The following is a 6,000-nucleotide window of genomic DNA, read 5'->3' as shown; positions in this document are numbered from 1 at the left end:
CAGCCCAAATACAAATCAGTAAGTTATTCTGATTTGAACTCATGTCAGAAAAAAAAAACATTAAACTCAATAAAAAATCTAGACATCTATTTATAAGCTTGCTAAGCCTCTGTTTTCTCATACATTAAAAATAGGATAATCACATCCAAGCCTATCATAAAGCAGTTAGGGAAGAGTGCATGGTAAGGGCTCAGTAAGTTCCTGCGATTGTTATGTTCATCACCTTACATCTTCTATGTGGCTTTTCTCTTTCCCTTTTGTATTACCCTGTCTCTGAGTCGGTGTTTATGATCCATATTACCTACCAGCCTGATGCACTTCATACTTTCTCTGCCTATTTCAGGTTCCCATGAGGTTTTCTCCCAGGGACCTCAACCTGAGCCTGTTCCAATCTAGACCAGTTCCCTTCCTTCCACTTCCCTCTTCCCTAGGTCTGAATTTCTGCTCTGATCATTGGGTACTCTGGGCAAGTTATTTAATTATTCTGTGCCTCGACTGACTGACACATCTGTAAAATGGAGCAAATGACAGCGGCTGCCTCACGCGGATGTAGTAAGGACTGGACAAATTCATGCACAAAAGGCAGAAGGCGTCCAAGAATGCCTGGCACACAGTAAATGTTCTGCAAGTGTTAGCTGTTGTTATTATATGTTTCCTAATATACCGGCACCACACCCTTTATAAGTCCCCTGAATATTGTCAGTGCCATGCCACCAAAGCTGTCAGCTAGTGATTCTGTTCTTATTTCTCTTTCTGCCTCATCCCCTATGTCACATGGATTATTCAGGATTGTGCTTTCTCTCTCTGAACTAGATCTTCAACTCCTCTCCTCCACCCTCCTATGCTAGTCTGAGTGGTCTCCTCTTGCGTACCCCAGCTCTGGTCTTTCACCCTGCAGCCAGACCATTCCCTGCCTCACAAAGCAAACGTTATTCTGGCAAGCACATTATATTTCCCATGCGCCAAACGCTACTCTCAGAGTTTTATGATTTAACTCATTTGTTATCTATGTTCAATGACTTTTCCTTCTTTCATATGTTATTTATTTATTCCATAAGTCTTATATTTATTCAATAAATCATGAGCTCAATCAGCCAGGATCTTGCCAGGAAGCAGATGGCATGCCCAAATACGGTAATTTGAGAAAAGTGTAATGATGGGATTATTTACCATGATGGGAGGAGGGTGCAGGGCAACTGCATGGAAGAGTTACTGACAGCTGGGCTCCACTATCACTCCTGTGCTTGATGGAGTGAAAGGAAGGAGTGCTCACCAGATCTGGTAGGAGGCTGTGTGGAGGGAGCCTGCATGACAGGAAAAATGGAGGGAGTCTAATCTAAGACAGCCAGTAGGGAGGGGCCAAGGGAGTCATTCCCACGGCCTCACTTTCCTTCCTTCCCCAAAGCTCCTGCTTCTCGTTGGCCAGCCCAAGTGAAAGCCAAAAGACAAAAAGGACCCCTTGATGCAATCGCTACAATTCAATTGCCTGGGGCCATAGAAGAGTGGAAAAGTGTAAAGTGGAGTTCAGGGGGACCAGACCTCTAGGTAATCCAAACACAAAGTGAGCAGGCCCCCACTGCCATAGGGGAAGAATGTTAACTGGGCCTTGCCTGGCAGGACGAAGGTCACTCCCTCATAAAACCCTCGACCTGCAGATTGCCAGCAAGAGCAAACAGAGAAGATGGGATCTCTGTGTTCCTGAAACTTTCGTAAGAGCAGACCTTGAATGAAGTCTATGAAACCTGGAGATTCCAGCCTGCTCTGCCATTTTTCATATATATATAAAAAATAGTGTAGAGTTCACACTACAAATACATATGCATATATATATGTATATATAAAAATATATGTACACACCACTCACCATCCGTATAAAGCTACTTCCCATCTCTTCCAGCAGCAGAGGTAGAGGCAAAGGAACTCACACCCACTCTTCTTTGCTTCAGCCCCTTGAATAGAACTAGCCCCATGTTTAATCTAACTGCAAAGGCTGGAAACTGTAAAAGAGCCATTAGAAAATTTTAGTGAGTAACTGTCTGTCAGGGTTTCTCAGAGCATTTTTTGCTCACCTCCTAGTTCTGAGCTTTGTTTTATTTAATGTACTCTTGACATGGAGACTGCCAGTCAACCAGGGTTCTCTTGAGATCTTTTAAGAACAAAAATGACTCCCTAAAAAACCCTTTATCATTAGCTAGGGCACATAAGCTAACTGTGCCTAACCGGTTGCCTGGAAGAAGCAGCTTGAGAAATACTCCATTTGTTTTTGTCAGAGAAATCGGTGCTAATAATTTTGTGACTAGGTTGTGACAGAAGGCTGGGTTTTCTTCACACTCACATGTGTCAATTATGGATTTATTGCCTCCTCTGAGCTCCACATTCTAACTTCAGTACTTGCTCTGTGAAAAGAGGCAGAGTTCTTTTAACAATTTTTCCATTTTGGTAGGTATGCTGGTCTCTCTCAGTAGAAGGTATGGGAGCGACTTCATAGGAGGAAGGGATATGTCTTGCTGGCTCAGGCTGCTGGTGGTAGTGGTGGGTAAGCAGTGAGGTGTGAGGACATCAGGTGGCCATCTGTCCCAGCCACGTGTCCACAATGCATGGTCTCTCTGTGACCTGGCAGCCCCAACTCAGTCTGGGGACTACCTTCTTACAGCCTCCCACCGGGAAAACACTCTCCAGGCCTCTGGATTTTAGCAGTGCCCAGACTCCCTCTCACGCCAACCCCCCAGAGCGGATCTCTTGTGGTCCTTTCCTTGAGGTCAGGGAGTGTGACGGGCCACCTGCCTGGAGTGCAGAGTTCACACTACAAAGGCAGCATTGAGTCAATGTGACAGACTCTATGGCTCACAAAGCCCAAAATATTTACCATCTGGCCCTTTATACAAAGTTTGCTGATCCCTGTTCTAGTTGAAAGAAGAAACAAATAAAAATACAAAATAAAAAACTAAATTAACATGTCATCCATCTATCTAAATAATTGTTCTAATTTTTCTCCAGAAATGTGGCATTTTCATGTTATTCTTTACTTTTTAATGTTAACCATAAGTTTTTTTCTCAAACATGCGTGTTATGAATAAATTCTCAGAGTACAAATATAGATTTTAAAATAGGCCCTCCTGTGATCTGGGTTACTCAGCAGTACAAATGGTTGCAGGAGATGCTGGATTTCTACATTATTTGCACTTTGATTCTCTTTAGCACTCAAAAAAGCCAACAAATATTATTTGAAGGTATGGAGTTTTTTTGTTTGTTTGGGGTTTTGTTTGCAGTATGTTATGCCTAACTATGGCAACCTTTATTAACTCCCAGAAAAAAGTCCAAGTTTCAAAATAGCATGGACTCTTCATTCATGGGTAGAGTAGTTTATAAAATTAGACAAGATTTCAGAGCTATATTCATGTTTTCCCCCCCTCTCCCTGCCTGAAGTTGGGCTCTTACCTTCTTTTTTTACCTCATTCCCCATTTTATTGGAGTCAAGGTTGCTGGGTGCAGTGGTAATAATGGAGTTAATTCTGTTTTTCCCTTGGACTCTAATTTTTCTTGAGATTCTATGATATAAATGCTACTGGATCCTAATTTTCCTTCCCAATATTGCTATACAAATCCTTAAAACACTTAATTTTTTTTTCTTAACAGTATTCTTAAAGTGTTAATTCTCCTACTTATCAGTTCTCCTACTTATTCTCCTAACTTATCAGTTATCAGGTAAATGTGATAGAATTCTTACTAAATAAGGATTCAGTATGGTAAATTGCAATAGTAGCTTATTTTTAGGCTTCGATGCCTAATGAGGAGGAATGGTCTGTTTGAATAGGATAATAGGTCAAGGAAAACATGTATTGGGGAAGCTGTGGTCTTTTGTTTGCAAACCTATTTTTTTTAAACATGTTTCCTCCTTGGTAGCAGCAAGGAGGTAACAATTAAGGTAATTTGTTGATATTTAGTATTTACTAACCTTTAGAGAAAACATTTCCATTTTTTTTAAAGTTTGTACCTTTTTTTTAAAGATTTTTTTAATTTATTCATGAGAAACACACACACACACAGAGGCAGAGACACAGGCAGAGGGAGGAGCAGGCTCCATGCAGGGAGCCTGATGTGGGACTTGATCCCGGGACTCCAGGATCACACCCTGAGCTGAAGGCAGACACTAAACCGCTGAGCCACCCAGGGATCCCCAACATTTCCATTTTTTTAAAAGCTTCTTTTAAAGGCTTTTAAAGCATAAAAAGATTATAAAGGTATGATGAATTATATCTTCACTGGCACATAGCATATAATAGCTGTCAGATTTTTTTCCCAAATTTTTCATGAGCACAGGTTAAGTAAAATAAATTCTTAAAAAAAATTAGCATTGGTAAATACTGTATTCAAGGTATGAGATGGAAGTATATAGATGTTGATGCTTATCTCTTGAAATTTCTATGAGGATCCCGAGGATAGGAACATCTGATTTTGCTTGCCACGGTTTTCCCAGCACCTAGCTCACGGTAGGAGCTCAGAGACTATCTGCAGAAATTTATAATGTGCATGCCTCCCCAAACCCTCAGGTAGCTCATTCCATCAATCACTCTTTTCATTCTCCAACCTGTCCCTCCTTCCTTGATCTTAAGCCTCAGCAAACTTGCACATGCTGATCCAGCAAAACCCCTGTGCTTGCTCAGTCCTTAGCCACCTGCTCTGTCCTATCTACTTTCCTTCACAGCCACACTCATAGGCATTCTTAGAAATAAGAGAACTGTGGTAGGGAGACAGTTATTTTGGTCTCACAGAAGTCCCAGCTCCGACCTTTGCTAAAAGCTCTTAATTAAAGGAATGTAAAGAACAGAAAAATTTCCCCACAGCTCACTTATACCTGAACCCAGGACTCGGTGGATAGAAATTATGTACAGCTCTGCTCAGTGAAGGTTTTAACTCCAGGAGTGCTGCAAGGCCTGTCCTCCAAACCAATCCTGGTGGATGACCATTTCCACGTATTAGACCTGCTGCAGTTGGAATTGAAGACAAAACATGAGGGATCCCTGGGTGGCGCAGCGGTTTAGCGCCTGCCTTTGGCCCAGGGCCCGACCCTGGAGGCCCAGGATCGAATCCCCACATCGGGCTCCTGGTGCATGGAGCCTGCTTCTCCATCTGCCTATGTCTCTGCCTCTCTCTCTCTCTCTCTCTCTGTGACTATCATAAATAAATTAAAAAAAAAAGAAAGAAAAAAAAGAAGACAAAACATGAGTGTGCAGTTCCATATGGGGTGGTGATTGTGGCATCTTGTGGCCTGAAGAATTACTTGAAGTAAAAAAGAGTTTAAGAAAATATTAGAAAATACCTCCCGAATCTGTATAAACAAAGCAATGTTTTATAAAGGGCACAAATTGGAATGTGCAAAAAAATTAGAATCGAAACTAAACTGACCTTTGGATGTCATCTAAGGCTTTATGCGGATTCCATGCCTTGGCAGACTGCTGTGAAAACGACTTTAAGGGGCAATTATTGTATAATAAAATGACACTGAGAAGGAAACAGTATTTATCCGTATTATCTGATTAAAGATTTTTATCAAGCTTAACATTGATCCAAGCATTTTTTTGAAATCACAGGGTGAATTATGATCATGACAAATGCCGACTCAGAACCTATCCAAATTTTGAACGGGTTACCCTTTCCTGCAAATAGAGGTAACATAAAAATGTGCCAGATTTTACAGCTGACATTTCAGAAAATAAAACCAGCGATACTAGGAAATGACTATGATAAACTGAACAGCCTAATAAATGTGAAAACAGAAATCTCAGAAAAAATATAAACTTCAAGCAAGAACGCTAAAAATATTACAGACCAAATACCAAATAATTGTTTAAAGTATAATATTGACTTAATGATGATAGAATGGTGTTCCATCTTAGCATCTAAATGATCAAATATTCAATTCACTTACTGGTTACACTAAATGACTATACTGAAAAAAAAAAAAAAAAGCCCAGGGCACCTGGGTGGCTCGGTGGGTTA

This window comes from Nyctereutes procyonoides, unplaced genomic scaffold (genome assembly GCF_905146905.1).
Source record: "Nyctereutes procyonoides isolate TBG_1078 unplaced genomic scaffold, NYPRO_anot_genome, whole genome shotgun sequence".
NCBI classification, from domain to species: domain Eukaryota; kingdom Metazoa; phylum Chordata; class Mammalia; order Carnivora; family Canidae; genus Nyctereutes; species Nyctereutes procyonoides.
This window is presented reverse-complemented; position numbering follows the sequence as displayed.